This window comes from Oratosquilla oratoria, chromosome 35 (genome assembly GCF_046742065.1).
Source record: "Oratosquilla oratoria isolate Oo_2021 chromosome 35, ASM4674206v1, whole genome shotgun sequence".
NCBI lineage: Eukaryota > Metazoa > Arthropoda > Malacostraca > Stomatopoda > Squillidae > Oratosquilla > Oratosquilla oratoria.
Genome location: NC_134811.1, coordinates 11443983 through 11456351, shown reverse-complemented (window position 1 = coordinate 11456351; position 12369 = coordinate 11443983). Strand labels below are relative to the sequence as shown.

At 37.1% G+C, this 12369-nt stretch overlaps 1 protein-coding gene across 3 annotated transcripts in view; it reads left to right on the top strand.

The window, feature by feature from the left end:
- Positions 1-12369, top strand: part of LOC143018532 (uncharacterized) — a 162834-nt gene that overhangs the window by 62108 nt on the left and 88357 nt on the right. The gene's annotated exons all lie outside the window — the stretch shown is intronic.

Genomic DNA, 12369 nt, shown 5'->3' with positions numbered 1-12369 from the left:
TTGGGATGAAGCATGGGGTTCTTTTAAAAAATTCATACATACATACATATACCAAGGCTTTTTCCCCCTTACAAGGGAGGTAGCCAAAAAGGGAAAGGCATAAAAACACTCCCACCCATTTCATCCCTACATACACTCCACACCCCTCCCACCCTCCCTCTCATCTGAGCACCTCCTGGATGACGGGTCATCCCTGCACCCTGCCCACCGCCCTGGGTCAGAAGCAGTGTCGCAAGACACAGCACATCCACAGCAAGGCCGCTTCATTTAATCGGCGACCCCCCCTCTCCGTCCCCCCTTGCATATAAGGAGAGGACAGGGAGAAATCCCTTCGGGCTGCGTCAAAATTTACTCACACATACTACCTCACCCCCTGCCCATTCCTCCTCATGCAATCACAACATCATCCATATACAACCATTCTCCACTCACCTCTGTCTTCCGTCCTCTCCCTTCCTTCCTCAACAGACATTCCCCTCTTCCCCAAAGCCCCCTTCACCCCATCCATCCACCTCATCCTAGGACGTCCCCTCATGTTCACTCCCTCCACATCTGCCTTCCATACCTCTTTTACTAGTCTTTCTTCACTCATTCTTTCCATGTGTCCAAACCATCCTAATATTCTTTCATCAACCCTATCTCCCAAATCCTTTTTCACCCCTGTTCTCCTCCTCACCTCCTCATTTCTCACTCTATCCAGCCTAGTAACCCCCACCATACTTCTCAGACACCTCATCTCAAACACATACAAACTCCTTCTCTCTTCTTCTCTTATGTTCCACGTTTCTGCCCCATACAGTGCTAACAGCATAAAATTCAAAGTATAATGGTAAATAGATAAACCTTTCCTAGACATCTTAGTAATCAGAAATCAAGAGTTTTTGTCATTCACATTTTACAGAAAGCCCACACATACAGGGAATTACCTGCATTTCTTCAGTCACCATGCGAACAAAATAAAATACAGTGTTGCTTCAGGCTTATTTTTATGAGCACTTAGATTATACAGTCCACAATATTTAGATTCTGAGATAACATCAGTATGAAAACAATTATTATGATTAGGATACCTGGACTGGTTTTTATGAAAAGCTCTTAACAAGGCTAATATCAGAATTTATAAATCTACTTTCCATCCTACTAAGAAACATAATTGGGATGATAAGAATTCAACAAAATATGTACAAGAGAACTCCACAGTATTTCAGCACATTGCCAATAAAGACCACCACATAGATTGGGATGATGCTGAAATTATTTATAAGTCAAAATGTAGTTTCAGAAGGAAGATCATTGAATCTTCATTGATAAAATATTTCCCTAATTATGATATATCAAATGGTCAATGGTCACCTGACTGCATCACCACTATAGCAGTTAATAGACTGTTGCCTTCCAAACTAATAGTGGACTAAATTCAACAATGTCCACGTAGTGTCGGCCACATGACTTGAGTCCTTCCCTGGTTCCTACATATTTAACACACATCCTTGTATATATACATGTCTTTGTACCTCTGTATTCAATCTGATCAAAATATATGGAACTTTCTACTTTCATCTCTTCTTTTCTGAAAGTGGCTTTTAATTCTATATATATAAATGTGTGTGTGTGTGTGTGTATGTATATATATATATATATATATATATATATATATATATATATATATATATATGTATTTACCTAGTTGTATTTTACGGGAAGGGGAGCTATGCTCGTGGTGTCCCGTCTTCATATCTCATTTTATCTAAACTATTTTTAAATTCATGTCTTGTTTTTGCACACACCACTTTCTCATCTAACTTGTTCCAACTGTCTATTACTCTGTGAGGAAAGCTGTTCTTTTTCAGATCTCTTCTGTAGCTGTCTTTCTTGATTTTCTTTCCGTGTCCTCTTGTATTTCTATCATCCCATTTCATCAGATTCTCTATCAATAATTTCTATGCCTTTCATGATTCTGTAAATAGCTATCAAATCTCCTCTCTCTCTTCTTTGCTCTAGTGTCTGTAGCTCAAGTTTTGCTAGTCTCTCTTCATATGATAGTTTTGAGAGTGTTGGTGCCAATTTTGTAATTGCTCTTTGTATTCTTTCAAGTTGTTTATACATTTTTTTGTACTTGGTGACCACATCGTTGCAGCATATTCCAATCTTGGTCTTATCAGAGTGATTAGAATTTTCTTCACCATTTCTTCATCCAGGTATGTAAATGCCACTTTAATTGTTCTTATTAAATTATAAGTTTCTCCAAAAATCTTATTTATATGTTTCTTAGGTGACATATTATTCATAACAATGACTCCCAGGTCCTTCTCATTTTCTACTTTTTTTATTCCTTCTTCTCCCAATTTATATGATCCCGTTATTCTGTTTTTGCTTTTTCCAAATTCCATTATACTACACTTTTTAGTGTTGAACTCCATCTCCCACTTCCTACTCCATTCCTATACTTTATTTAGATCACTCTGTAGTGACTCACAATCTTCTTTCGTGTTTACTTTTTTTAATAGTTTTGCATCATCTGCAAAGAAGCTCATATAACTTTCAATTTCTTCATCCATATCATTAATATATATAGCAAACATTATTGGGGCCAAAACTGTTCCTTGTGGAACACCGCTTATTACGTCATCCCATTTTGAGTGTTTGTCTCTTATCACTACTCTCATTTTTCTTTCTTGCAAAAAGTTTTCCATCCATTTAAGCAGTTTGCCCTGTATTCCTCCTTCAGTTTCTAATTTCTCAAGCAACTTCTTATATGGTACTTTGTCAAAAGCTTTTTTTAGGTCTAGAAATGCACAATCAGCCCATCCATCTCTTTCTTGTATTATATCTATTAGCCTTGAATAGAAACATATTAAATTAGTGACGCATGATCGTCCTTGTCTGAATCCAAATTGCCTTGGATTTAGCACACTGTTTTTTTCTAAATATTTTACCCATCTACTTTTGATAATTCTTTCACAAATTTTTGCTATTGTACTTGTTAGAGAGACTGGTCTATAGTTGGTAGGGTCTTCTTTATTACCTCCTTTATATATAGATACTATATTTGCTTTTTTCCAATCTTCTGGAACTTTTCCTTCTTTCAAGGATTTATTTATTATGCTATGTATTTTGTCTGCCAGTTCATTTCTGCATTCTTTCAAAATCCAGTTTGCTATTTCATCTGGTCCATGTGATTTTCTAACATCAAGATTACTCAAGTGTTTCATTATTTCATTCTTTGTTACTTCTATTGCTTTCATAGGGGGGACTTTCTCTTTCCATTCAATCTCTTCCGGTTGTATATTCTCCCTTGTAAACACTGATTTAAAATGTTTGTTCATAATTTCTGCCATTTCTATTTCCTCTGTGTATTCAACTCCTTGTCTTAATTTCTCCAAGTCTTGTTTGTTTTTCAGTTTATTGTTTACAAATCTGTAGAATAGTTTTGGTTGATCTTTACATTTTTCTATGACATCTTTTTCATATTTTCTCTTTTCCTCTCTGCATGCTTGTACATATTCATTTCTATAACAAGTATATATTTTTCATTTTTCAGGTCTTTTGTTTTCTTCTATTTGGTCCAAGCTTTGTCTCTTTTGTCTTTTAACACTCTACAACCTTTGTTGTACCAGCACTTTACATATTCTTTTTCTTGTTTTTGTCTTGGGACATACTCCTTTTTTTTTTTTTTTCTTTTTTTTTATATATAAATTGTTGTCAAAATATTCCATTTTTCTTCTACTGTTGTATCTTCTTTGTGTATTCTTTCCCAGTTTTCATTTTGAAAGAATTCTCTTATTTGATCAATTTTTTTTTTTCATACATCAATCTTCCTTTTCTATATTGTTCATTTATTTTCATGTATTTTTTCTCATTTAGTGCTAGTTCTATCAATATGTGGTCACTTTTACTAACTGGTGCCTGGTATTCTATTTTTTCCACTATTTCAGGTTCTGATGTGATTATTAGGTCTAGTCTCGATGGCTCTTCTTCATTTCTATACCTAGTGTTCTCTTGAATCCATTGTGTGGTCAATAATCATCTCAAGTAGAACATTTCCCCATGAGTCTTCTCCACCCTTTACGGTCATCTCTTCCCAGTAGATTTCTTTGCAATTAAAATTGCCCATCATAACTATTCTTCCTCCATCTTCCATTATCTTGTTTAATGTTATTCTTGTGTCTTCTAACATACTTTTATGTTCACTCTCTTCCCACGAGGCTGTTTTTGGAGGCACGTAGTTTATTACAAACTTTCTGCTCTTCTTATCTCTGTCTTCTACTTCTATCATAATCATCTCTACTCTAATCTTTCCATATGTGACACTCTTCACGTTTATATCCTTCTTAGTCAGGAACATAACTCCACCCCCTTGTTTTATCTCTGTTTCTAATCCAATAATTATATGCATTGTGTCCTATGCTGTTGGGTGGTAGTGGACCTTTTAATTTTGTCTCTACAATTCCCAATATGTCCAATTCTTTTTCCTTCAGATATTCATTCAGTTCATTCAGTCCTGTTATTAATCCATCTATATTTGTGTAGGACACTCTTAACTTTCCGTTATTCCCATTGTATTCTCTGTTTCTTTTTTGTTTCTCTCTGTTATGGTCCATTTCCTCAATTTCATGTTCATTACTCTCCAGTAGAATTCTTCATTTTCTGACTCCGTTCTGGTTTTTTTTTTCTTTAGCTTCTTTCCTTTTCATTTTTTCTTCCTCTCTTTCCTCTTTATTCATTTCTCTTTTTATCCATACCTTTTTATATTTTTCACTTGCGGCTAGCTTCCCTGTTTTTGCTAAGATATTCTCTGCTGTTGTTTGTGATCTGAATTTAATCTTAATTGGTCTGGTCTTATCTGTACTATATTTGCTGAGCCTAAACATCTCTTCGATTTGTTTCATTAGTTCAGGTTCATCTTCCTGAACTAATTGTAGTAAACTACTTACTTTTTCTTTTTCATCATTGATTCTTGAAGTTCTATCTAGGTTATGTTTCTCTTCCATTCCCAATATGAATATACATTTCTTTTTATCTGCTAAGTGTCTTACTATATTCTCCTTCTGTCTCATCACTTTGATAATTGAGTCTTCAGTTTGTTCTTTCATTTGTTGTTTAATTATATCAGTAAATGCAACTTTACTGTTTTCTTGGATTTTTTTCCAACCCTGTGCTTCTTTTGCTATGGCCTCTTTATTGTCTTTTATTTCCTTTTTAATTCTTCATTCTCCTCTTTTACTTCTTTTAACTGTCTTTTTAATTCTTCTATTTCATTAGTTAAATTTTTGTTCGCCTTCTCTAGTTCTTCCAATCTTTCAACTCTCTGCGCAATGTTGGTTACGTTACCGAACCTGTCTTCCCAATGTTCGATCATCTTATCAAGTTTCTCCTCTAGTCTTGTCAATCGGGGGAGGTTGGTATCCCCCCCCCCACCCTCATTAAATCCCTGGAAATTATTATCCTCACCTTCCATTGTGCTGCTCTTATCTATATTTCTAATCTTTACAATTTTGTTAATCCCATCACCAGAATCATCGGTCCTTCGTTTGTTTACAAGACGTCTGGCCTCTTGGGCCAAGTCCTGCCCTTCCTCATTTCCTTCCATTTCCCTCAGTAATCCCTCCCCTTCTCCTTTTTCCTCACTTTCCTACGACACCACGAGTTATCCCCTTCCCTGTAAATACAATAGGTACTTCCTTTGCGTTGAGGTCCACGAATATTTTACTTTTTCTTAAGAAAATCTTCGCCGTCCATCCGGCAAAAGTGTGTGTGTATGTGTGTGTGTGTGTGTGTGTGTGTGTGTGTGTACTATGGTAAAGTAGTAGCCTCTGTCTGTCTGTCTCTTTGTTTGCTTGTTTGTTTTTGTTCATTTCCAAAAAGAAATTATTGTGGTTAGGGTTAACGTTTAAAGTTTATGGTGGGGTAACACGCCACTACTGTAGTGTCCCCTTAATTTGCATAGCATTTTTGTGACATAAGAATTAATATGATTAAACAAACCATTGTATGTGTCTATAAATATTATTTATATTTGTGAAATTAATGTTGCCACAAACTATGATATCTTTTGTAAGAAGAAATCGTGTAATGTAAAATGTATAATTTTACCAAATATTGATACATTGGTTATTTTAATTTAATTTTAGTGCGGGCGGAAATATTCACAAACTCCTAGGTTTTTGCAGATAAACCCCACATAACCATATATATTCTGAAGATAAATAAACGAGATACATTTCTTCACCTTTTAGCTATAGACATTCATTGTCAATCCACACACACACATGCACATGCGAATCTGCACCACTGCCATTATATGTCTCTATTGTTGATTTGATCACTGTATGAATAATAAAATTCAAACTCGTGTCACATCAGATAACATGCAAAAGTTTACAAGTTCAATAATACCAGAGAATCAAGAAAAGCCCATATTTAATTCTGCTGGTTATCAGCATGTGTGAGGCTGAATAATATAGTATATGAATTATTGACAGAGCACGCCATCTCTCCTACTACAATATTTACACCGCGAGATACGTCTAGGAGAAACAAAGTCATGAAAGCATTGAAAGGCAGTAGGTTTTCTTCCTCTAAGTTGAAAGATCTGAAGATAGAGTTTTTGCTGCCAGCCATAGAGGGTTTTGGTATTGAGCTTGGTAAGAACCTTGAGAGAATGAAGTATGAATATGTCATCAGTATACAGTACATGTGTATATTGCAACGTTTGAAGCAGTGTTGGTCCCATATGAGCATAAGAAAAAGAACAGTGAACAGGAATGATAGAGATGGATGTAAGAAAACATAATGAATGGTAATAGACTGGTTGGACAGTGAGTCGAACACAAGGGATTAGGGAGAGTACATTATATAGAGGAAGAGGTTGAATTGCACATCAAGGACTTGCACCAGCCACTGTCTAAAGTTTTTGTCTTTTGTTTTGCATAACAGCGAAGGTTTCATGTTGTCCCTCAAAGGGGAAGCCCACGAGTCAAAGGTGGATCGCCAATTGACTGACGATTATGGAAACCGCAGCAATGTTTACAAAGATCATGAGACGACAGACCATTCTGTATCATTTGTTGTCTCGATTTTCACATACCTGAAAACTCACGGCCTTACAGTTGCTCTTAGCTGAATAAACTTGACTGGCGACGGTCATGACAAATGTATAACTCGTAAATAGCAGTGAAAACTTTCATCGAATTGTGTTTAATCGATTCGTTCACAATGGATGTCTTGTAGTAACCAAAACAAGTGTGGGGTCATAAGAAAAATTGTCACCCCAGAACGCCCACATGAAGAATCGTCACCCCATGATATCCCACTTCAAGATTTGTCATTTATCAACAGTGGAATAAAGATTAGGTTAAGTTAGATTGAATGAGGGTTATGCCTATTGTCATCAACTTATACAACCGAAGAATCGTAAACCCAGGATGGCCCACATGAAGAATTGTCACCCTAGGATAGCCCACATGAAGAATTGTTACCCTGTCGAAGTCTGGGGGGACGATTCTTCGTGTGGTGTAAAACATGAATAGCAGGGGGCTGGTTGGGTAGTTCAGAGGGTGAAAGCTGTGACCTTTCTATGTTAGACATTCTTCCAGCATGTTGGGTAAGAGCGAGTTGGAAGACCGACTTGTCTAGACAGAGAGCGCAGCAGCAAAGTCCTATTCATTGGGTCGAGCAGGCGTGTGTGTAAAGTGACCAGATTAATTTGAGCTGAAAGACTGCCACTACTATTATATCACAGATAACATCAAACTACATTTATGTATGTATGTATGTATGTATGTATGTATGTATATATATATATATATATATATATATATATATATATATATATATATATATATATATCTACAAAGTAATGTCGTAACACATTAGTAAATTTCAACAAAAACCCACTGTGTTGGATAAGAAGAAATGAAATAAATAGATTCCATATATTTCGATCACGGACTGTGATCCTCTTCAGTGGAATACGAAGTGGATCACAGTCCGTGATCGAAATATATGGAATCAATTTATTTCATTTCTTCTTATCCAACACAGTGGGTTTTTGTTGACGTGTACTAATTATTATGGAAGCACCACCCTAATTATACAAAGTGAAATAATCCAGGAGAATAGGTCTAGGCCAGTACTGTTTTGGCATAGAGGCATAAAAGATTAACATAAAGACTTGCACAGATGGGATATTTATTGGAATCAGTTAAATTAATGGTTCTTACATCGCGAGCATCAGTTCTGTCAGACTTCGGCCGACAAAGAGTGTTCGTGAGCGGTACGATTTTGAACTAAAACTGCCAAACCATCAAACGACGGCACAGTGGTGCTTGTGAGCACCACGTTGGTAATCCTTGGGTTAAATGGTACCAGAATACCACGTGGTTTCTTGCACAGTGAGAACGTGCAAACACGATCGTTATTAGGATTACAATGTAACGTGCAAAGGCCTGCGTGCGCGCGCAACGGATTTGCGAGTGCGCATCCATCGCCTCTCGTCAGACTTTGTCGTCATCGCAGTGAAAAGAGGATCTCGACCTGAGCTGAAAAGTTTGATCCCGACGTCGCTGTATTCCCGCCTTGTTTGATAGGGCAGTCACATCAGCGCCCATCTTGCCAAAATTGCCAGGACGTGGCGAGGACCGGCTTGAATGCAGTGGGGACCAATATGCACGCACTGGTGACACAGTGTGGACTGCAAGGACGGAATAGACGTGGACCAGTTTTATTTTCTGCTCAAAATCTACTTAGCGAGGGCGTAGAAGATTTAGGACCGGGTGGTGACCGTTTGCCGACGTTGTAAGGACCGCCTCTGGTGTCAATGAACCAGTGCGTCTTGATCATCGTCCTCGAGTGATTAAAATTTTGTCGGTGTACAGCTATGGCGTGTCTCTCTCTCTCTCTCCATATTTTCATAGTATTTTAACACACAGGCGCATTCTCGCAGATTATTGCACCTTCCTCCTCAAGACGGTGATGCACTCTTGAGATATATGTTCAAGCTAATGTCAGGCGATTCTGTTCATCAGCAGAGAATAAATGATAATAATAATAATAATAATAATAATAATAATAATGATAATAATAAACACAACACCATGTTGAGGGGGTAAATATACCAGCCAAATTCTTTTGGATTTAAATTGGACAAATTTAGATTTAAGAAGGAAGTAGGAAAGAATTGATTTACTAATAGCCAACGAATGGAATAAGTAATCATGTAGTGAACGCTGAAACTTTCGGATGTTTTAGAAACTGTTTGACAACTTTATGGAAGGGGATACAGGTGGTAATGGGCATGGAACTGCCTAGTGTAGGCCTTATGGTCTCTTGCAGTCTCCTCCATTCTTATGTTCTTGTGCTCCTCGAACCCTCTCTTGCTTTTATGAATTTCTTCTCATCACGCCTGTATATCAAAATGCAGTCCGTTTGATTTTTGTTGCAATATATTTACAATAGGCTCGTCTCTTGTATGAAAAAAATATTTTCAGTTTCATATTCATCCATTTTGGCTTTGTAATGGATCCCGAACGTCTTTTTTTTTTAAGGGTACACATTGTCGGCTTCGTTGTATGAAGTGAACAATTCCCACGCTTCCTTGATATTTTCACTTGAACTAATTTTACTCCAATCACCAACCGCCAGTTTTCTTCCAAGATGGTCAAAGTTGGCCCTGCTATAACCAGGAACCTTTTCTACATTGATAATTTAATTTTCTTTTAGATTAAAACTGAATGTTATTCTCTGATCGCTTGAACTGGGCCAGTGTTTACATTGTTCACACGTTCGTTGTCGGTTGTTGAAATTATATCCAAGATGTCGCCACATGTTGGCTTTTTGACGTGATGTAAATTGTTCGTAAGTAAACAATTATATAAGTATATTCTTAGTCTGTTTCTCAGCGGACCACCCCAATTCAGCACTGGCAAATTAGTCGCCAAAAACTCAGTTTCATGTGAAGAGCATATTTCGTCAATTTGATCAAATAACTTTTTATCGATAGCTGTAGTTTTGACCAGGTGGTTAATAAAGTATTCCAACCATAATTTTACCATGTCTACCCTGCAGTTATACATAAACTATATCAGTATTGTTGACAGCTAGAGTATATATGCAGCATTAGATGTGGCTGTTTGCTGGCCGAGTGTGTGAGAGCGTTCCTTTTACATATCTGTCAAGCTTGTGGTGTCCTGCAGATTTTGAGATGGAGACCATAAGTTTGTGTATAAAACGGTAATTAAACCTTAAGAAAATCATATTTTTGTCATTCTATATTCATTTGTTTCAAAACAAATTCAGAATGAAAAGACAGTGTAAACACATGACAGAGTATGAACAGCATATAATGAAAAACAGTATTTTACAAAAGTAAACAGTACTGTGCTGGGGACAGGCGCCGCATCGGAGAGGAAGAAAGGGACAAGGAGGAAGAGGACACACGTGAAAAGGGGAATTTATGTAAAAATGGTTAAAACAAACGCATTAAAAAAAACACACCGCATACGCAGAAAAGCGTAAGATTACTTACGCCGTAAGACTTGAAAATCATAGAGATTACGTAAGACTTACACAAAAAACGTAAGACTGGACAGGTATGCTTGTCGACGTGACGGCGCGGCGGTCTGCACCCTTCTGCGAGCGAATTGAACCAAGGGCATTTTTTTTGTCGAATTCCACACTGCAAAATTCACCAAAATGGGCGCCGTCCAAGCCTATAGGACAAGTTCGCACCGTTGAACCGTTATTTGAATTATGAAGACAAGTGTGGACGCATAGCAAACTCCGCTACCATTCTTATGATGTCTTTCATAACTAGATAGAGAAATCCTGGCCTAGTCGAATTGTGCTATGAAGTCCCTAACGGACGTGTTTATTCATGATTGTGTGACAACAAACATATGGTAATCTTTAAACGTTCTCACTTCTTGCATATCCTGACGGATTTTTTTAAATATGAAGATAGAAACGTGATAACTAAAGTGTCTTGCGAGAAGTGATGCTCCATCACGCTGAAATAAATACTCTTTGTCATCACAACTAACACCACAGTCGAACGAAAGAAAGAGTTGAGTAAGCAAAACTATATATTTAGATTACTAACTGCAATGCTCTTCAGTAGTACGTACTGTGGTGTTAGTTGTGATTTACAAATGTGTTACTACATTTCTTACCGTAATGTTTCAAAAATTTACATAACCGACACTGTATTGCAAACGGAATGTTTTCAATCGTTAATATTGAACGCTTTGTTGTAAAATTAATCTGTTTACCGTATCGTAGGGAGAATACTTGAATTTATGAGAGACAAATAAAAAATCGATATGATATGGAAATTACCTCGTAGGACGAAAAATTAGAAAATAACTGACTATCCATTTTCCATGTAAAGCCTAATCGCAAGCTGGCCCAGGCGACACAGGCAACGTAGCCCAGAACAAAGAGTAGATTTCCTGTTGCTGAACTGAATTACAGTTTGAACTCCTCCTCTTACTTGAAATGTTGAAGAAGTACATCTAGAAAGATTTCAAGTGAGAGAGAAGTTCAAACTGTGTTTAATTCAGCAGTGGCGATTCTATGACTAAGTGGGAGGGCCAGTTCAGGGCCAACATAGATGTGAGGGAGCATAGGAGGTCAGTTGCAGGCAAAATGAACCTTCACGGGTGAGGGATATGCTTAAAAAAAAAAAAAAAAAAAAAAAAAAAAAAAAAAAAACGGGGGAGGGGCAACCTGGGGGCCAGCTGAAAAACTGGGGGGGGGGCCATGGCCCTCCCAGCCCCCCCCCCCTAGAATTGCCACTGCAATTTAGCAAAAAGAAGTGCATTTTCAATGTGCTGCGTCGCCTACTCAGTTTCCGCTTGTAAATAGTTGTTTTTATGTGGCAGATTGAAGTCGAACTGTAGTGAAAAAATATAACCACAGTGATTTTATTAGGATTTGGATGTTTGCGTCAGAAACCTTGGAAAATTCCTGGAATTTAATGTTCTTGAGGAATATGAAAAAGAAAAAACGAGAAAATTCCTATAAGTTTATGCGTTTATGGGAAATATGAGGTTGCTTATCTGCCTAGGAAATATTCACACACTTATTTTTTTTCTAATATTTAGGAATTTCATTTGGTTCCTAGAAAATATGAAAATTTACTAGGATATTGTTATGTGCGTGAGAAACCTTGATAACGTCTTTGATTTGGTCGTGACCTTAAGGAAAACTGTTGGGAGTTCATTCGGTGTTTGGGGGAAAATGGAAATAAAACGAAATCCGTTATGTTTATGAAAAACAGAGAAAATGTCTCTGAATCGTTTGAATTCTTCAGTAGGCGCAAAGGAGTTTTCTCATCTGGCATAAGAGAATGAGCCACCTTCACCCAGGCAT